This window comes from Heteronotia binoei, chromosome 1, assembly GCF_032191835.1.
Source record: "Heteronotia binoei isolate CCM8104 ecotype False Entrance Well chromosome 1, APGP_CSIRO_Hbin_v1, whole genome shotgun sequence".
Classification (NCBI taxonomy): Eukaryota; Metazoa; Chordata; class Lepidosauria; order Squamata; family Gekkonidae; genus Heteronotia; species Heteronotia binoei.
In genome coordinates, this window is record NC_083223.1 from 176,210,394 (window position 1) to 176,232,447 (window position 22,054).

Here is a 22,054-nt window from a genome sequence, read left to right on the forward strand (position 1 = left end):
TGTGTGCTGTGCGGGTGCTGTGCTAACTTTTTAAATGCAACTGTTTTTGTTTTGTTTCTCTTTCCCTTTCTTTTTCTCTTTTAAATAAATATTTTTTTGCTGTTTTAAATGCTGGCAGTCAAACTCTGTACCACATAGATCCCCAAACCGCTTTAGACCACGCTGTGTTAAGAAGGGGGCCCCAGGTGAAGGGGGGAAGGCATGCAGTTGGATAAGGTGTCAATCCTCCAGGGGTGCCCCAAAGAAGTGCTGAGGTCTCTGTGAAACCCAAGTGCAGGGTGGCAGAGGACCTTGAGGCCTGGCCTCACAGCTGGAGAGGGGGATTGGGAGTCCTGTTCCTCTCAATCTGAACCCCTAGACTGAGCAGGTGGTGGCAGCGAGCCCAAGGGGCAGGAGGAGAAATAGCTCCCTCCAGGAGTTGGCGACTCAATAGGGAGCTGACGGGACCGGGTCTGAAGGCAGAATCGGGCCGGTTCCGTCACATTTGGCGGCAGCGGTGGGATGAGAACAAACAGATAACTTGATTGGCCAGGCATTTTTGTTTTTTGATACGTGCAAGCACCCAGAGGAAGCAACAGAGGTTTTGTTTTATTTTCGGGTCAACTGGAGTAGGGAAAGTTTAGCTAGTTAGGATGGAGCGTGCTAAGAGGCGGGAAATCCTGAAGATGACAAAGCCACAGCTCCAGGAAGAGTGTGCAAAGCACAAGCTGGAGTGTGACAACATGACTGTAGTAGATATGAAAGACCTCCTGTTGGAGTATCATCAGCATGTAGGGGCACCTGCAAAAGTGCCCCCCACCCAGTCAGAAGTAATCTTGTGGCTACAGTTGGAACTGGCAAGAATCCGTACAGAGGCGTACCAAAAGCGCAGACAGGAGGAAAGAGAGAAGGAGGAAAGACGAGCTGAGTTCCGCAGACGGGAGCAGGAAGAGCAACGTCGCCGTGAGCTTGAGGTGCTACGTCTGGAAGCTGAACTAAGCAGAACGATCAAAGTCACCCCCAAAGACTTTGCAGTGTACAAAGAGGGAGAAGACCCCTCCATATACCTCTCCAACTTTGAGAAGGCAGCCAAACAGTGGGGGATTGCAGAGGAAGATTATATGTCTTACCTCTGTAGCATCCTGAATGGAGAACTTTCAGCCATCTATCGCAGCATGCCTATGGAAGATGGGGGGATAACTTTTGCGGCCTATAAAGCCACTGTATTTAAAAGGTTTAAACTGGGGCCAGACCACTCCCGAAAGCAGTTCAGGGGTTTAGCTCCACAAGAATGTAAGTCCTATTCTGAATGTGGGGTAATGAAGGAACAGACAGTTCCAGTGTTATTGGGCCAGGATTTGTTGGTTGGCCTGTACTCTATCAATGCTGTAACCCGCGGCCAAACCCTCAGAGGAAAGTGGGAGGAGGAAGGCAACTTTAGGGAAGCCACCTCACCGCCAACTAGGGAGGGGGAAATAGCCCAGGTTACTGAAGACGAAGAGAGGGCAGTCACCCAGGAGGGGGAGGACCAGCCTGTCTCAAGCCCTGGAGGAGGGTGTTCTCAAGGGGAAGGGGGGTGTAGCTTTCCCCAAGTGCAGCAAGAGGCTGTAGATGTTCCTAGCGAGGAAGGGAACCTGTCTAGCGTAAAGGATGTGCAAGCTGAAGAGACCGAGGTGGAGAGTGGAGATTTCACAGGAGGTTCTGAGAGCAGCAAGGCTAATGTGGGCTCAGAGGAGCACATAGCTGAAGGCTTGGGGGGACGGGAGCGGTTCCAGAAGGGGGTCCGGAGCGGCCTTAGGTTGGAACCGGTTCACCAAGTAGCTGTGGATCAGGAAGTGGGATCGTCCTAGACTCTCTCGGAACAGGTTGTCTTGAAGCAGGGCAGACAGGAGTCCTGGGAAGCTGTGGGACCTTCCAGGCAAGAGGGGGGTCAGTTTGGTAGTGCTGAAAAACCAACCGAGGGGACAGAGAACCCAAGCCAAACCCTCAGGGAAAGGTGGGGGGAGGAAGGCAACTTTAGGGAAGCCACCTCACCACCAACCAGGGACGGGGAGGACCAGCCTGTCTCAAGCCCTGCAGGAGGGTGTGCCCAATGGGAAGAGGGGTGCCAATTTCCGCAAGGGCAGCAGGATGCTGTGGAGCCTTCCAGGCAGGAAGGAGCTCAATTGGCTGACACTGAAAAACCAACTGAGGGGGCGGAGAACCCAGATCAAACTTTGGCTGAGTGTTCTGGAAACAGTGGGACTAGGGGTGGCTTGAAGGAACAGACGATGGAAAGTCTGGGGGAGCCAGAAATGTTCCTGTCTGAGGTTCAAAGTGACCCTAGGCTGGAACCACTGTGTGAGCTGGCAAGGGACCAGAAAGTGAAGTTCTCAGAAGCTGAGACAGGGGATAGGGTGATGGTTTTCCTGCCCCTTCATACTGGTGAACGGAAAGTGGAATGGGAGGGACCCCATGTGATTGTGGATGACCTGGACGAGGCTACTTATGTGGTGGCTATGGAGAAGACGGGAAAGGCAGTTAAAGTGGGGCAGGTGGATATACCACAGCCATTCGCTGCGAGGTCCATGGTGTTGCATATAGGTAGGAAGGAAGGAGACAAAAAGAAGCTGGGACAGCAATTGTTTGGAGCCCCAGAGGTGGTTTTCTGGGAGGTCAGAGTGGACAGGGGGAACATTCCACCAATGAGGGATAAAGAAGAAGCAACTGTGTGGGAACTGGGCAGTTTCCAACCCCATATGTGGGGCCAGGGATTTCCTCCTTTGATGGGCCACTCACCCCAACAACAGCAGCAACGGAGGGAGAGCACCAAACTCCAGAGGTGGTCCTGGGAGATGGAGGAGTACAATATGAAGACCGAGCCCATTGCTGGACGCCACAATGTGATCGCAGACTTTCTGTCCAGAAAGGATGGTGATGCTTAAGATGTCAGCCTCCATGTATTGGAGAAATACCTGAATGTTTGTGTAATATTTTGGTTAATGGGTTTCTCCTTGTTTGGTTGGATTCTGCTACGGGGTCACCTCTGTAGGAGGCAACCCCTCCGGTTCGGAATTTAAGGAGGGGGAAGTGTGGAGAAACGCCATTTTAATCCATGTTGGTGCTTCATTGGGAGGGATTGCTAAACTGCCAAGCAGGCTTGGGCCTAGCCTTCCCCTCCTTTCCCCCCTCCCTTCCAGAGCCAAACCAACAACTCTAGGGGGAAAGTCTCCTAGAGAGGAAGGAAGTTCTTTTGTTCTCTGCATGTGAGTTAGGAGGAAGAGTTTTCAGTTTGCAGCTGGCGCTCTGGAAGAGAGGTTGCTTGCCTGTGAGTTCCTGCCTGTGGGGGAGGCCTGCTCAGGAAAATGAGGCCTCCAGGCAGTAAGACAAAGTAAGTCATCCAAAAGGGCAGGGCATGTTTAGATCAGGGCCAGCAGGATGCGTTTATAATCAACTTTTCTTTGTTATGCTGTGTGCTGTGCGGGTGCTGTGCTAACTTTTTAAATGCAACTGTTTTTGTTTTGTTTCTCTTTCCCTTTCTTTTTCTCTTTCAAATAAATATTTTTTTGCTGTTTTAAATGCTGGCAGTCAAACTCTGTACCACATAGATCCCCAAACCGCTTTAGACCACGCTGTGTTAAGAAGGGGGCCCCAGGTGAAGGGGGGAAGGCATGCAGTTGGATAAGGTGCCAATCCTCCAGGGGTGCCCCAAAGAAGTGCTGAGGTCTCTGTGAAACCCAAGTGCAGGGTGGCAGAGGACCTTGAGGCCTGGCCTCACAGCTGGAGAGGGGGATTGGGAGTCCTGTTCCTCTCAATCTGAACCCCTAGACTGAGCAGGTGGTGGCAGCGAGCCCAAGGGGCAGGAGGAGAAATAGCTCCCTCCAGGAGTTGGCGACTCAATAGGGAGCTGACGGGACCGGGTCTGAAGGCAGAATCGGGCCGGTTCCGTCACATAGGGCTTTAAAGGTAATAACCAGCACTTTGTAGTGAACCCGGTATGTAACTGACAGCCAGTGCAGTCCGCGCAGCCCTGGCTGTATGTGCTCCCACTTCGGGAGCCCTAATAACAGCTTAGCCGCCGCGTTCTGCACTAGCTGCAGCTTCCGGGTTCGGCACAGAGTCAGCCCCATTTAGAGGGCATTACAGTAGTCCAATCTTGAGGTGACTGTCGCATGGATCACTGTTGCTAGGTCCCGATGCTCTAGGAAAGGGGCCAGCTGCCTTGCCCGCTTCAGTTGAAAGAACGCTGACTTGGCAGTGGCTGCTATCTGGGCCTCCATTGATCATGAAGGCTCCAGTATTACTCCCAGGCTCCTGACCTGGTGCGCCGCTTTCAGCGGCACACTGTCAAAAACCGGGAGAGGTATTTCCCTCCCTAGAGCGCCGCGGCCCACGCAAAGGACCTCTGTCTTTATAATAATAATAATAATAATAATAATAATAATAATAATAATAAATTTTATTTATATCCCGCCCTCCCCGCCTAGGCAGGCTCAGGGCGGCTAACAACAGTTCAATAAAATTATACAATATACAATCTTTGTCAGGTTCAGCTTAAAACTAGGTATCTTCTACCCTAAATGCTGGCTACCAGTCAAATAATTATTTATTAAGCTATTCCAAACACTTGGATGAGCAAGGCCATCTTGCACCTGACATCCAGTAGGTGGAAGGTACAACCCAGGCTTTGGAGGATGCGTTTATAATCAACTTTTCTTTGTTATGCTGTGTGCTGTGCGGGTGCTGTGCTAACTTTTTAAATGCAACTGTTTTTGTTTTGTTTCTCTTTCCCTTTCTTTTTCTCTTTCAAATAAATATTTTTTTGCTGTTTTAAATGCTGGCAGTCAAACTCTGTACCACATAGATCCCCAAACCGCTTTAGACCACGCTGTGTTAAGAAGGGGGCCCCAGGTGAAGGGGGGAAGGCATGCAGTTGGATAAGGTGCCAATCCTCCAGGGGTGCCCCAAAGAAGTGCTGAGGTCTCTGTGAAACCCAAGTGCAGGGTGGCAGAGGACCTTGAGGCCTGGCCTCACAGCTGGAGAGGGGGATTGGGAGTCCTGTTCCTCTCAATCTGAACCCCTAGACTGAGCAGGTGGTGGCAGCGAGCCCAAGGGGCAGGAGGAGAAATAGCTCCCTCCAGGAGTTGGCGACTCAATAGGGAGCTGACGGGACCGGGTCTGAAGGCAGAATCGGGCCGGTTCCGTCACATAGGGCTTTAAAGGTAATAACCAGCACTTTGTAGTGAACCCGGTATGTAACTGACAGCCAGTGCAGTCCGCGCAGCCCTGGCTGTATGTGCTCCCACTTCGGGAGCCCTAATAACAGCTTAGCCGCCGCGTTCTGCACTAGCTGCAGCTTCCGGGTTCGGCACAGAGTCAGCCCCATTTAGAGGGCATTACAGTAGTCCAATCTTGAGGTGACTGTCGCATGGATCACTGTTGCTAGGTCCCGATGCTCTAGGAAAGGGGCCAGCTGCCTTGCCCGCTTCAGTTGAAAGAACGCTGACTTGGCAGTGGCTGCTATCTGGGCCTCCATTGATCATGAAGGCTCCAGTATTACTCCCAGGCTCCTGACCTGGTGCGCCGCTTTCAGCGGCACACTGTCAAAAACCGGGAGAGGTATTTCCCTCCCTAGAGCGCCGCGGCCCACACAAAGGACCTCTGTCTTTATAATAATAATAATAATAATAATAATAATAATAATAATAATAATAATAATAATAATAATAATAATAATAATAATAATAAATTTTATTTATATCCCGCCCTCCCCGCCTAGGCAGGCTCAGGGCGGCTAACAACAGTTCAATAAAATTATACAATATACAATCTTTGTCAGGTTCAGCTTAAAACTAGGTATCTTCTACCCTAAATGCTGGCTACCAGTCAAATAATTATTTATTAAGCTATTCCAAACACTTGGATGAGCAAGGCCATCTTGCACCTGACATCCAGTAGGTGGAAGGTACAACCCAGGCTTTGGAGAGAAAGGCTACTGACAAACATGAGACACAGAGAGAGAAGCTCCCTTGGGAGTGGCTGAACACTGTTCTCCCACATGACTTAGGGCAACTAAGTACCAGCATGTAATAAAAATGGAGTAATGTAGGCCACGCACTTGGTAAAATGTGTTGCTCTACTGCTCAGTGCTTTGTATGTACTCCTAAGAAAATCATTGAAAGGCTGTTGCTCAATAGTCACATTCCTTGATTTGTAAGGCTAATTTCTTGTGCACTGAGAAAACACAATTTCTGTGGTCAGTATCAGTACTCTAGATGAATCCATATCATATCAATATTTTTACCTTATACAACTGATTTATATTTTTATACATAAGGAAATATGCCTGTTAAGCCACCTTCTTTGAAATAAGAGTAATATTTCTGTAATGAAAAAGGTCTTACCTTTTCCACCTTTACCTTTACCAAATTATCCCATAAGACGTAAGAAGGAAATAGAGTCACAGTGCTGACCATGAATGTTACATGCTCTCCACTGTTACATCTAAGATAAGTACAGCTGCAGATTTTAATTGCTTTTTGGATGAGAGAGCATCAGCATCCAGGCCTTATAATGTACCTGTAATACTTGTTTTATTTGCAAATACACAAGGATGCATTGATGGCCACTTGCCTTGTTTTAAAAAGGCATGAAACACTCCTGAACGATAGGGCCATCAATGGCTTTTGGCCAAAATGGCTTAATGAAACCTTTATGTTTAGAACAGTATACTTCTGAATACTATTTGCTGGGGGGCAACAGCAGGCTTTGGCTTCTACATACCTGCCTGGCCATTGTGAGAAACAGGATGCTGCACTAGACAGACTATTGGCTTGATCCAGCAGGGCTTGTCTTGTGTTCTTATGAATCAGATTTCCAGAGAACTGCTGCTGCTGCTTCTATAAGACTGCTTTGCAGCTTCAATAACTTCTGCTAGAAACTGTCTTTGCATAAATCAAGGCAATCTGGTGAGGAACTCATTAAGATTTTACAGCAGTTTGTACAATTTTCTAGGTATAAAGTAAGTGCTAGGAAACTGCTACTATTAGCTGTAAATATAAAGATGGATGAAATGAGTAATATCTAGAATTACAGGATCCACATGGAAGGTAAAAAGGGTATTGGATATCTAGAGGTGATTTTTTTCAGAAAATTTGGATGCCCAAGTACAAGACAATTTAAATCTTGTTACAAAAAAGTACAGTCCAATTTAAGAACATGGTCTCAATTTAATCTATAATGGCTGACCAGAATAGCTCTTATAAAGATGAAGGTACTATTACAATTTCTATTTGTCTTCTTGGCTATCTCTCTGCTCTTCCCTGAAGATCTTCTAGCTAAAATCCAGGAGGTGTTTGATCATTATACCCTTATCTGGAGATACAAAAAGACTAGACTACATAGAGGAATAGTGCAGGCCCAGCAGAAAGACTTGTGGCTTAGCTGTTCTGTCAGTGGAAGAAATACTACCATGCTGCCAGATTTTTGGCAGTAGGGTATTGATTTAGAGGACAACAACCAGGAAGGTTATGGCATGTAGAACAAGTGTGGGTTAAGACTACTACTGACAACTGAAGAAATGGATGACACACAAATAGATATCAAACCAAATCTTGATAGGTCTTAACTACATGCCTCTTGAAAGAAACACAGAACAGCATTCCTAGCAGGCTATTCAACATTAATGCCATTTGTATGTAATAAATGCTTTCAACAAGCTAAATCCATAGGATATGTTTTGAGATGGGAACAGGTGGGCTTAAATCATTTATTGATTTCCTGAAAGTTACTTCCACTAGACACACTCATCTGTTTCTCTAAAATTCAAACTGCAGAACTACCTCAAAACTGATTCCCTGCCTCTCCTTCATTTGAATGGCGTCACCTTTCTTAAGCTGTAATGGGTGCCCATTCTTGAGATTCTGAGCTATCCAAGAACATTCACATTATTTTGTTAAATCACAGACTGCCACCAGGTGAAACAGGTGAAGCAAACCCATTCAAAAAATCCCAAATTTACAAAGCCAGTATGTTGCTGTTAAAAGTTACATAGGGCTTACGCTGTGTCACACCTCCCCAATGGCTCAGTCCAGGAATATATGAAGCAATAATAAAAAGAATATGCATGCAGTAACTTGATTGTGCTTTGTGAAGGCAAAAGGCCCCCTTTAGAAAAGGTGATTTGAAATACAGACCTGACATATGGGGAGCATGTAATAATAATAATAATAATAATAATAATAATAATAATAATAATAATAATAATAATAATAATAATAATACATTTTATTTATATCCCGCCATCCCTGCCGAAGCAGGCGCAGGGCGGCTCACAACATATTTCCATTATACAATAAAATCATACAGTAGAGAGAATTCCGTCAACTTCCCCCAGGCTAAGTGTGTCAAAGTGATCCAGAACTAAACCAGAAGACAGGCATGGAGCCTCAAGTTCTTGTACTGTATCCAATATGGTGGGCAAGTCCTGGCGGAGCAAAGTGATTTTATCTGCCAGCAGCGGTGCTTAAATGTACTTAAATGTTTTCCCAATTTATTATTTTCTGCTCTAAATCCCTTCTCCCAACCATGGGCTTTCTAATGTATATTTGTGATTATACTCTTTAAAATTAATTGTTGAGTTACAGTCACATGCATTTGTGTGATACTACTACTACTACTATACTACTACTATTTATTATTATTATTAGTATAACGCACAAATGCATGCAACTGTAACCCAACAATTAATTTTAAAGAGTATTTTCATGACTACTATTACTACTACTATTAATAATAATAATAATAATAATGTAATAAATAATAATAAATTGGATTTCTATCCCACCCTCACTTACGCCCCTGGGCTCAGGGTGAGTTACAAGTGATAGATGAAACTATATTAAAACTATACAAAACAGATAGCAGCACGCCACATGGCAGACAGGTACAGATGGACAATGCTTCCAAAATTTCTACTTCTAAGTGTGCCCACAGAGGACCAAACACTGGGCAGTGGGCAGAAATCACTGTCAGTAACACCGGATGTAATATTATAAACGAAGTGGGGCAGGGGAAGCCGATGTAATTAGAAATCCGCTGCCTCAGTCAAAGGCCTGATGGAACTTCTCCATTTTACAAACCCTGCTGAATTGAAGCAAATCCTGCAGGGCCCTAATCTCTCTTGGGAGAGTGTTCCACCAGGCCAGAGCCAGAACTGAAAAGGCTTTTGCGCCAGGGATCACCAGCAGCTGTTAGTCTGATGAGTGAAAGATGGCCCTGCAAAAAACAAAAACACCACCCCCCCAACCAGCACCAGTATAGATTAACAGGACCAACAGCCATTTCTTCCCTTGCTGGGTTTTTAACACACACCCCCCCCCCCACACAATTGGCTATTTTAGTAGCAGTAAAGTTTACTGCATATGTTAGTCTTAAACTAAAATGTAACACATAAAATGCCACTATTAACCCAAAACAATAGTAACAAGCAATATAAAAGCTGATTTTAAAAGGGTGAGATTAACATTTCCATGCCAAATTGAACATCCAGCAAAGTTTTGGCATAGATTTTCTTGGTTGCCATGTAAGTCACATACTGATAAATGTCATATAACAGATAAATAATTTCTCAGCCAATAGACAAGGGTTTAGGTGAGCCAAGATATCCTCAAGGAATTTGGCTCTAGGTTCCTGATAAAGGGGACAAAACAAGATGTGAAGGGCAAAGTCTTCCAATTCTGGGGCAGAACAAATACATAGGCACTGGGCAATTGGTGTTTGTATGTATCGATCTGATTGTATGGCAGTTGGCATTTTTTGAAGATGGCTGCAAAAGCAATTCTGAGTTTGTAAAAGGTGATTCTAGATAAACTCTGATGTGATCCCTCTTAATAGGTCTAAACTATGAGGGAAATAAGGACCTGGATAGGATACGCCTGTCTAACACAGTATCAAAACAGAATATAAAATCAGAGTTGGAAGGGGCTATACAGGCCATCTAGTCCAACTGTCAGAACTGGTAACTTCCCTATCTGCTGTTAGCCTATGCAACTCCATATTGTAACCAAATACTAACCCATGCAACCTGGTTCCAGCAACTAACAAACATTTCTGTGCATTTCAAACAAACTGTGATCACTGAAGGGTGACAGATAGCCTCTAGTCAACATCTGCAGGTGGCCCTTTGAAGCCTGCTCTCTCAGCAGGATTCCATCCTCCCTTACTGATAACAGACCCTGGGAAACAGACCGTTGTCTCCAGCCGTGTGAAAGATTGTTTTATTGTTGTCCCTGGAACCGCATAAAGTGTATCCAATGCTAACTTTTGATATCAGTGTTATTCTGTAGCTTCAGCTCTGTAGTTCCCAATAAACGCCTATACTTTGCAACAAGTTCTGGGCCTCGTTTGGAGTTCTTCCAGTTCTGACACCAACCCCCTGCTCAACGCAGGATCAGCCTAGAGTATCCCTGATGAGTGTTTGTTCAGCCAACACTTAAAGGCTGCAAGTGAGGGGGAGCTCACCACCTACCTTGGTAGCTGATCCCACTGTTGAACAACTCTTAGGGCATTTTTGCACTGACCTTAATCAGCAGCGACATCCCTCTTCACCACGCAGGATCTGCGCGGATTTCGCACCAATTGCTGCGGAGCACCCGGAAGAGCCGCAAAATCCCCGGTTTTTTCGCCTCTTCCCCTTTCCCCTTGGTTTTGAGGAGCTCGGTGAGGGGTAACATGACCTGGACAAACCCTTTGATGAACCCGCGGTAAAAATTTGCGAACCCGAGGAAAGATTGTAGCTGCCGTCGGGTTCGGGGCGGTTCCCAATCTAGAACGGCTTGTATTTCGCGGGGTCCATCGCCAATCCCTCCCCCGCGGCTTTTGCGGTGCAAATGGAAACTGGTTTTTGGCTTGGTTTCCAGGCCCCTGATGATCCTTGTTGCTCTCCTCTGTCACCCGCTCCATTGTGTCTACATCAGTGTTCTCTCTAAACTAAGTTAGTGTGAGCCAGCTCACAGGTTTTTAGCCTCCTGTTCACACATTTTCATCTTAGCTCAGAAAAATGGCTCCAGAGTAAACTAATTTATGCAGTAGTTTACAACTTTAATGCCAGTAGCTCATGAATTAGAATTTTTGCTCAGAAGACTCTAGAGCTTAGAGAGAATATTGGTCCACATCCTGTTTCAGAACAAGATATTCAGAACCATATCCAATCTTGAGGTTTAGCAAAGTAACATCCTGGGATTCAGCCAGTAATGTGTAATATTGAACTGTATTAAGACTGCAGCCCAGAAGGTGTCTTTCTGCATCAGAGCAAAATGGTGCTTTGAAAGTGGGCTTGTTGAAGAATTCTTCAGTTTTATCCAATAATTAATTACTTGGGTCCTAATTGAAAGAAGGCTGAGTTTGGCCTGCATTAAGGCAGCTGGAGTATCTTGAATCAGAGCTAGGATCCTTTAAAAAAAAGAATATTTAACAGCCCCTAGGTTTGTAAGTAGTCCATCATTCTGGCCTCAAACTTCATACTGTAATTGGGGATAAGCCTTGTTTTGAAACAGGATCTACCTGGTTGCCACTTTTTGTATAGTAAAATTTGAGGATAGCTCTAATGGTTTTTAAAGCTAAAGATTTTGTTATAATCAGGTAGGCATTCCAAGACAGTGTATGACTGAATTAAATTTGGCAACTCTCTCGGCTTGGCTTCGCGAACGAAGATTTAAGAAGGGTGCAATAGTCCATGTCTGCTGCAGGCTCGCTGGTGGCTGACAAGACCAATGTGGGACAGGCAGGTCCGGCCACAGTGGCTGCAGGGAAAAGTCTGATTTAGGGTTGGTGCTGTAGCAGTGCGATTCTTCCTCAATCTCCTTTTGTCCTCAAGACCAGCTATGCGTGCGTTCTCAAAGGAAGAGACAGCCTGGTGGATGGTGTGCCTCCATGCTTTGCGATCTGAGGCTAGGTCAGACCACTGGTGATGGTTGATGCGACAGGTGCCAAGGGATTTCTTCAAGGAGTCCTTGTACCTCTTCTTTGGTGCCCCTCTATTTCGATGGCCAGTGGAGAGTTCGCCATACAGGGCAATCTTGGGAAGGCGGTGGTTTTCCATCCTAGAAATATGCCCTGCCCAGCGCAGCTGCGTCTTCAACAGCAGTGCCTCGATGCTGGTAATTTCCCCCCACTTGAGAACTTCAGTGTTGGTCACAAAGTCACTCCAGTGGATGTTGAGGATGGTGCGAAGGCAGCGCTGATGAAAGCGCTCGAGGAGTCGCAGGTGATGACGGTATAAAACCCAAGATTCGGAGCCGTAGATGAGGGTTGTCATCACAACCGCTTTGTAAACATTGATCTTTGTGCCTTTTTTCAGATGCTTGTTGCTCCACACTCTTTTGTGCAGTCGGCCAAATGCATGGTTTGCCTTTGCCAGCCTGTTGTCAATCTCCTTGTCGATCTTGGCATCTGAGGAGATGATGCACCCCAAGTAGCTGAACTGCTGGACTGTCTTCAGAACTGATTTACCCACAGTGATGCAGGGAGGGTGATAATCTTCCTGGGGTGCAGGCTGGTGGAGAACTTCTGTCTTCTTCAGACTAACTTCTAGGCCGAATAGCTTGGCAGCCTCTGCAAAGCAGGACGTCATATGCTGCAGAGCTGATACCGAGTGGGAGACGAGTGCAGCATCATCAGCAAACAGTAGCTCTCGGATGAGTTTTTCCATTGTCTTGGAGTGGGCCTTTAGTCGCCTCAGGTTGAACAGGCTGCCATCGGTGCGATAGCGGATGTAGACACCATCGTCATCATCTAGATCTACTGCGGCTCTTTGAAGCATCATGCTAAAGAAGATCGTAAAGAGAGTTGGCGCGAGAACGCAGCCTTGCTTTACACCTGTGCCTATTGGGAAGGGCTCCGAGAGGTCGTTGCAGTGTCTGACTTGGCCTCGCTGGTCTTCGTGTAGCTGGATGATCATGCTGAGGAACCTTGGGGGACATCCTAAACGTTCCAAGATTTGCCACAGGCCCTTCCTGCTAACGGTATCGAAAGCTTTGGTAAGGTCGACAAAAGTCACATACAGAGCCTTGTTCTGTTCCCTGCATTTCTCTTGGAGCTGCCTGAGAACAAATACCATGTCGGTGGTGCTCCTGTTAGCTCTGAAGCCGCACTGGCTCTCTGGGAGGAGTTCTTCTGCAATGGTGGGCACCAGTCTGTTCAAGAGTATTCTGGCAAGGATTTTGCCTGCGATGGAGAGCAGGGTTATCCCCCGGTAGTTGGAGCAGTCTGACTTTTCCCCTTTGTTCTTGTATAGGGTGATGATGATTGCATTGCGAAAGTCCTGTGGTAATTTGCCTTGTTCCCAGCAGGTGACAAGTACTTTGTGAAGTGAGCTATGTAGTACTGTGCCCCCATGCTTCCAGATCTCTGGTGGAATTCCATCAACTCCTGCTGCCTTGCCACTTTTCAGTTGCTTGATGGCTTTAACAGTCTCTTCTAGAGTGGGGATCTCATCAAACTCTGTTTTCACTGGTTGAAGTGGGGTGAGGTGGATTGCTGAATCTTGAACTACATGGTTGGCACTGAAGAGAACCTGAAAATACTCCGACCACCAGTTCAATATGGATGCCTTGTCTGTGAGGAGCACTTGGCCGTCTGCACTACGCAAGGGACTCTGAGTCTGATATGATGGACCATATACTGCCTTCAGGGCTTCGTAGAACCCTCTTAAATCACCAGTGTCTGCACACAGCTGGGTTCTCTCAGCAAGCTTGGTCCACCACTCGTTCTGAATGTCTCGAAGCTTGCGCTGGAGGTTGCTACATACAGCGCGAAAGGTTGCTTTTTTCCCAGGACAGAAGGGCTGAGCAAGATGTGCTTGGTAGGCAGATCTCTTTTTCGCCAGTAAATCTTGGATCTCTTGATTGTTCTCATCAAACCAGTCCTTGTTCTTCCTTGTGGAGAACCCGAGGACTTCTTCAGAGATCTGCAGGACAGTAGTTTTTAGGTGTTCCCAGAGTGCTTCTGGAGAAGGGTCTGTGGGGCATCTGGGGTCCTCAATTCTTGACTGGAGTTTTGCCTGGAAGGCAGCTTTAACTTCGGCTGACTGGAGACTGCCAACCTGAAACTTCCTCCGAGGGATACCTCCTCTCCTGGGTGTGGGTTTAAAGTGAAGACGGAGATTGCAGCGTACAATACGATGATCCGTATGACATTCTGCACTGGGCATTACTCGGGTGTGTAAGACATCTCGAAGGTCTCTCTGGCGCACCAGAATGTAGTCAATAAGGTGCCAGTGCTTGGACCGTGGGTGCATCCAGGTTGTCTTCAGACTGTTCTTCTGCTGGAAGATAGTGTTGGTGATGGTGAGCTGGTGCTCCATGCAGAATTCTAGCAGGAGGCGCCCGTTGTCATTGCAGTTGCCAATGCTGTGTTTGCCAAGTACTCCTTTCCAGGCTTCCGAGTCTTTACCTACTCTGGCATTGAAGTCGCCAAGGATGATCACCTTGTCCTCTGTAGGGGTCTTCCGTACGAGGTTGTGTAGATCAGCATAGAACTTGTTCTTTTCTGCAGGATCTGCTTGAAGGGTTGGGGCATACACACTGAAGAGTGTTGCATGCTGCTTGTTTTGAAGTGGGAGGCGCATGGACATGATGCGATCTGAGTGACCTGTTGGCAGGTTTTCGAGTTTGGAGGCAATGGAGTTCCTGACCATGAAGCCAACGCCAGAAAGGCGGCTCTCAGCCTTTGACTTATTTGACCAGTAGAGGGTATAGCCAGCACCGTGTTCTTGAAGACTACCTTCCTCAGGGAAACGGACCTCACTGAGAGCTGCTATGTCGATATTCAACCTGAGAAGTTCATGGGCAACTAGAGCAGAGCGTCGTTCAGGGCGACCACTGTCTACTGTGTCGAGCATGGTTCTGATGTTCCAACACGCAAGCTTTAGTCTTTGCACACTTTGTGAGGCAGGTGCATGCCTTTTCTTTGTTGTTATTTTTTGACCGCAAGAAAGGATGCCCATTGACCGCGGCTAGCCAACTGGGGTGGAGGAGACGAGCTTTGTTTAGGCCACCTTTTCTAGGCCCCTCTCCGTGTGGAGCAAGCAGTGCTGTCCCTACATAAGGCTGCTTGGTCGTTCAGGGTGCTGCCGAAAAATGCTTTCTTCTCCGGGTTAGCATCAGGCGACCAATACCCTGAACTGCCTACATGCAGGATCGGGACTGCGGCTTCCAGTGGCACCTTCCACCTGCCGTTTCGCCCCTTGCCCATCGCTGTAGGACTTGATGCGTTGTGGGTTGTGTATGTGGATATGCCCTTCAGGCCTGCGCAGAGGAATTTTTTAGGTGAAGCCCAGTGTGCGCGGTACTGGCTCCACCCTTTCACCTGGGGGTCATCTGCCATGGCCCAGTAAGCCGGGACGCCGGCAGCGAGTCCTCCAGGTGGTAGGTGTTACATTAACAAGCTCTATCTGCCTGGGTTTGATGTTAGAGTTTTCCTTCTCGTAGGCTGACGAGGTTGGTGGGCCCAGCCTGCCCATCTGGTTATACCGCCGGACAATTCGGTCGCACCATGACGTAGCAAACTCTGTGAAAAACGGGGGGGGGGGGCATCGAGAAGGTGTTGCTACGGATGCAGTAATGCAGGAGAGGCCATTGCAGTGACCATCTGCCAGGCATATCCAGACAGTGACCACGCGGTGTTCACTACACCAGGAGAGGAGAGGCTATGTATTGCGCAAACACTTTCCCTGGGGGGGTAGGATACCCAGAGGGAGCCCCCCCCTTTTGCAACTAAATCACAGTATATTGACATAACAGTATAGCAGCATTTCAGGTTCTCTGAATTCCCAGCTTTCATTGATAAAAGAGAGTTTCTATCTCCTATCACAGAGATATGCCTTTTCCTTTATATTTCTGTAATGAAAGAAGCTAGAGCCCTTAAAATAAATAAACAAATAAAAGCTTCCCAGTGGCAGGGAAGGAAACAGCAGCAAAAGGTTTCTTGGTAGAGTGATACACTGATTTGGACGATCTGCCAAGATGTTTCATCTTGACCAAACTGAACTCACTGCATTCATTTCTCCTTTATTTTTCATTACTAATGGAAGTGGGGTGAACTACTTCATTGTTTTATGAAGTAAATGGATTTCTCACTGTCCCTTGTAATATGATGAAAACTGTGGTAGGTGAATCAGCAGGGTTCTAAAGTTGCCTGTAGCCAATCTAAACAAGCAAATGAAGTGAAATGAAGAAAAAGGCAAGGATGATTGCAGAATAAATACATCTGCATAAAACTGACATGTATACGAAGTCAGTCCATTGGTCTATCAAGTCACTATTGTCTACTCTGGCTGACAGCATCTCCCTCAGGCAAGAGATATTAACTGGAGATTGCAGGAATTGGCCCTGATACCTTTTGCATGCAAAACAAACATCTGCCTCTGAGCCGTGACTACACCCCTGAATGACTGCCCTAAATTCCCAATATTCTGCAAGCTGTAGTATGTATTAAGAATATTGACAGAAAGGAAGTATGCTCCTTATCTAGTATCTTCAGCATCTAAACAGTTACATCAGCTATGTACAAGATTCAACAAAAAAGGCAGGAGACATGAGACTGAGGGAAGGGCCAAATGTGTTCATCTGAAGGGAGGAGATGCTGTACTGCTGGCATTAGGAAAAAGGAGATGTGTTACTGCAGTCCACAGAGAGAAACATGATTAATTCATGTTGGCATTTGCTAATGTTCTGCATCTGGCCAGGTGGTTGATGTGGGAGGAAAGCTAAACTTTATTTTCTTGGTTACAAATACTAGGGACTAAGGGTCTTCAGGGCTTCTTGGATATCTGGTTGAGATATTCTACATGCAAAGTATGTGTTCTACTACTGAGTCACAGCCTTTGTCTACTAATGCAGGAATAACAATTATTGTGTGACATTCAAATGTGGCTTCATTCTGCACTTGATATTTGTAAGCACTTGCTGACTTGTCTCTTCTGGGTTCATAATTGAGATGAGGCTGTATTGAACCAGAGAATGTAGAACTAAACTGTGGCTTCAGATTTCATATGAGATCAGAGTAAGGTTTAACAAATGACTCCCATGGATATGAATGTCCAGATGCAGAAAAATTCACACACCCCAGACATTCACCATTGACTCACTGGGGAGAAGGAAATGGTCACTGGGAAATGCCAATCCTATCCAAAATCTTCCTGCAAGTGTTTCACAAGCATTTTAAGGACTTTATGTAGGACTGCTGCTGTGTCTGTATCTATGATTGCCTTGAGATCCAAGTGAGCTCATAGAACAGCTTAAGAGACACCATTTTGGAGGTGGATGCCATTGCAAGGGAAGTGTACCCACAAAATACATTTACACCTTTTGTGGATGTCAGATTCACTGTTGCATCTCTGCTGCAAAGCAAGTTCACCTGTTTCCATTCTTGGCTCCCTCAGAAGCCTCAGTTATTTACAGTTTGGTGTAGTGGTTAAGTGTGATGTAGTGGTTAAGTGTGTGGATTCTTATCTGGGAGAACCAAGTTTGATTCGCCACTCCTCCACTTGCAGTTGCTGGAATGGCCTTGGGTCAGCTATAGCTCTTGCAGAAGTTGTCCTTCAAAGGGCAGTTTCTGTGAGTGCTCTCTCAGCCCTACACACCTCACAGGGTATCTGTTGTGGGGGAGGAAGATAAAGGGGATTGTGAGCCGCTCTGAGAATCTGAGATTCAGAGTGAAGGGCGGGATATAAATCCAATATCATCATCATCATCATCATCATCATCATCATCATCATCATCATCATCATCATCATCATCATCATCATCATCATCTTCTTCTTCTTCTTCTTCTTCTTCTTCTTCTTCTTCTTCTTCTTCTTCTTCTTCTTCTTCTTCTTCTTCTTCTTCTTCTTCTTCTTCTTCTTCTTCTTCTTCTTCTTCTTCTTCTTCTTCTTCTGTTGGGCAGATGGTTGGAGCACAAGTGGAGGAAAATAAACTCAGAGTGACCAATCACAGGAGAGAGCACATTACTATGCTTACTCTGTAGAAGTGATGGTGGTAAAGCAAGCTCAGTCCCTCACCACCATTATGCTTGTGCACTGCTGTCCAGTGGAGCTTTTCCATGTCGTGAAGGGGCTCTCATTCCAGGCTCTTGAAAATGTAGACCCAGAAAATATGCAGACTCATTGAGATACTTTTGTGATGTGTATTGTGGATAAAAGTGCTTACATTCATGGTGACTTAGATTCCACAGTTGGTGCAGTTCAATTTCAGGATGCAATTTGGAGTGTAGTCTGGTCCTAGCTATATGGATAACTCTTCCTTCAAGCTGTCTTCCTGTTATACTCCAACTAAACTGCCTTAATCCTCATTTAGGAAAAATCTGTGTATACCTCAAGGTGGGGGAGACAAAGGCACCATGAAGGTCAAGACTTTAAGTGTGAAAACAGCACAGGAGAAAAGATAAAAAGCCCATCTCCCCTTTTAAATCATAGCCTCAAGACAAAAACATCCTAAAAAATGGACCACAGAACTTTACAAGTAGCTTTACCCTCACCTTCAAAGTGGTCAGAGCCCTTTCACAGTTTGTAGCATCCTTGTGTGGATGTGTACTGAGGAAATTAGAATTTGGGAGGATTCAAGCGATGCTTCCCTTGACCCTAATCTACGCTTTCAGGATACTATAAACTGTTGGTGGCTCAAGCAGGCCTGTTCTCCCATCTCCTGTTTTTGTTTCTATAATATTCAATTGAGTTCAACATTCTGTGGCCCCTGGAGGGCAATTTGCACACTCAGTGCTCAAGAAGGCCATGAATTTGATGGTATGTGTCATTTTTGTAAATTTACTAAGTTGTATTTTTCTTCATACCTGAATAGTTTCCCCAAATATGTAGTATACCCTGTATTGTTTGTGCGGGCCTCTCTTTTCATATCCTCAATAATAGACATGGGACTATCTGCTATGCTATTAAAAGGAATGATATTGTCATCATTTATATATATAATTTATATGTCATCTCTCTGTTTGATGTGGCTTTAAATAATAATAAGAAAAAAATGATACAATAAACAATAGGATATATATATTTTAAAGGGCACCAGTGAATAACTGATACAAGCCCTGGAAGATCATGATTGTATTATAGAATGTCTCTCTTCGGACCTTAGATGCTTCTGCTCTTCAGATGCTGCTCCTTTCTTCAAGACTGTGCTTTTGTTGTGGGAGATCTTATTTCCCCAGCTCTCCAACTATGACTCTCAGATGTGATTTTGAGTGGTGGGTGGCTTGCTGGCCTTTTGACTGTGGGTGGGTGGGGGAGTGGCCAAGGAGAGCACCAAGTGAGCAAGGCCTCCTTGAGCTGGCTGGATCTCTAGATAGCCCAAGCAGGCCTCGCTCGCCCAGGACTCTCCTTTCTTGCATAGGGTTGCCAAGTCCAATTAAAGAAATATCTGGGGACTTTGGGGGTGGAGCCAGGAGACATTATGGGTGGAGCCAAGATCAAGGCTGTGACAAGCATAATTGAACTCCAAAGGGAGTTCTGGCCATCACATTTAAAGGGACAGCACACCTTTTCAATTCCTTCCATAGGAAATAATGAAGGATAGGGGCACCTTCTTTTGGGGCTCATAGAATTGGACCCCCTGGTCCAATCTTTTTGAAACTTGGGGGGTATTTTGGGGAGAGGCACTAGATGCTATACTGAAAATTTGGTGCCTCTACCCCAAAAAACAGCCCCCGCAGAGCCCCAGATACCCGCAGATCAATTCTCCATGATTTTCTATGGGAATAAATCTCCATAGGGAATAACAGAGTTCCCAGCAGACATTTCCCTCCCCTCCCCCCACTTTCTGATGACCCTGAAGTGGAGGGAGGGTCTCCAAACTGGGGGATCCCCTGCCCCCACCTGGGGATTGGCAACCCTACTTTCTTATCAATTTTTATAAGGCTCTGTTTAAACAGCCACCTTAGTGGCTCTGACCAGGGAGAGAGGCAGCATATCTATTTTGTAAAGAATTAAGTAAGATTCTGTCCAAGTATACAGCCTTGCTCTCCAGCCCGTCTTCACTATCAAAAGGTCTACAAGCCAGCATGACATAGTGGTTTAAAGTCTTGGACTAGGATCGAATTCCCACCCTGCCATGAAAGCTTGCTGGGGTGACCTTGGGTCAGTCACCCCCTCTGAGCCTAACCTACCTCACAGGGTTGTTGTGAGGATAAAATGGAGACGAGAATGATGCTTTGGGTTCCCATTGGGGAGAAAGGTGGGGTCTATGTGTGTGCGTATGTATTATTGCAAATGTTTTCATATGAAGATGGAAATGAACTCCTACCTGCAGCCTGAAGTGGTATGATGGAGACTTTGATTTTGCAGAGCATCAGATTTTTTAAAAACCAACAAAAATACACAGGAGCAAATTCAGACTTTGCTGCTTCTGGAAAGCTGAATGAATTAATATGTCTCCGTTAACAGAGCTCTGTTTACACTATCATTAGCTCCACTTTGATGCAACATAGCTAGATGTTGAAAAACTGCATAGGGAAAGGTGAACTCACGTTTATACAAAGTGTAGGGAAAGAGAGAGAGAATAACAACCCTCCCAGTGGTAGGAAATTACAATCCCTTTCTCAAAGCTACATGTGCCCTATCTTGGCTAAAATAAAGCATAATAATAGAGATCTAAAGAATACAGATAATGCATTTTTAAAAAATGGAACTCTGTTCATTTTGCCTTGCTGAAAATGCCTGGCTGTGTTTGCTAGCTTTAAAAACGTGATTCACCCCATAACAGGACATTTTAAATCTCCCAACACCCCTACCTTTAAAGCACTCCCCCCTTTCCCCCTTCAACTCACCCCAGCTGCTGCAAACACTGGCAATGCAACAATAGCTGCCCAGCAGAAGCTCAGTTGAAAACCGTAGCAGGAAGGGACTTCACACTGCTTACCGTCCCCTCCCCGACACCTCTCAAAGTTCGGGGGCCCCTCTGCAAATGACTTCTCTATGGCTTTAACCCTTGAAAGCAAAAGTGACAAGCTTGAGGCAATCAGAAAGCAGATTGGGGCAGAAGACTTCTAAGGGTGTGGAGGACCCGTCTTTTTCTTTCGCCAGAGTCTTATTCCAGATTGCAAGCTCCTTAGGGCAGTGAGCCATCTTGAGCCCTTGCCTGTGTTGCCTGAGGGGGGAGAGGGGGGGACGGCGCCAAGGAGCGTGGCGAGCCGCCACTTTCTCAGAGCAGGCGATGCCGCTGCGCGGCTGCCGCCTCTTCTCTGCTCACCGTAGCTGCTCCTCCGAGATGGGCTCAGGCTGAGCCCATCTTGGAGGAGCAGCTACGGTGAGCGGAGAAGAGGCGGCAGCCGCGCAGCGGCGTTGCCCGCTCCAAGATGGGGCGGCTCGCCATGCTCCTTGGCACCGTTCCCCCCTCCCCCCGCTTCCGTTTTTTGGGGGAGTGGGGGAAGAGGCTGGAAATCCTGGGGTCCCCCGCCAGGGCGGGAGGGTTGGGAAGCCTATTCTTGCATGAGGTTGTTTTTGGCTGGTGGAGGGTGGTGGCATATGCTAATGAGTTATGCTAATGAGCTCCACCGCCTATTTTTCTACAAAACGACTCCTGCTCTTTACCTTGTCTAAAGGACACAACTATGTTATACCAGTGTTTCCTGCAGCAAACACACAAAGTGTGGATGTCACTCATGAATGTACATAGACACATCTTTAATCATTCATCTGTGTGAATTTTTGAATTGTACTCCAATAAAATTTTCCAGAAATAATATGTATGTTTTTTTATTTATTTATCTATCTATCTATCTATCTATCTATCTATCTATCTATCTATCTATCTATCTATCTATCTATCTATCTATCTATCTATCTATCTATCTATCTATCTATCTATCTATCCATCCTGCCCTCTCTGCAAGCAGACTCAGAATGGCTAAGTCAATTAAAAACATTTTATTATTATAATTTAAAACAATAAAATGGCAATTAAAATACATTTCATGGTGCTGCTCAAAACTTCGGTATATGCGGGATCATAACTTTCTTTCTTCTGACAGTGATCCTATAATGATCGTAATTCCTCATGAGTGATATCGCTCAGCAGTATTTAAATGT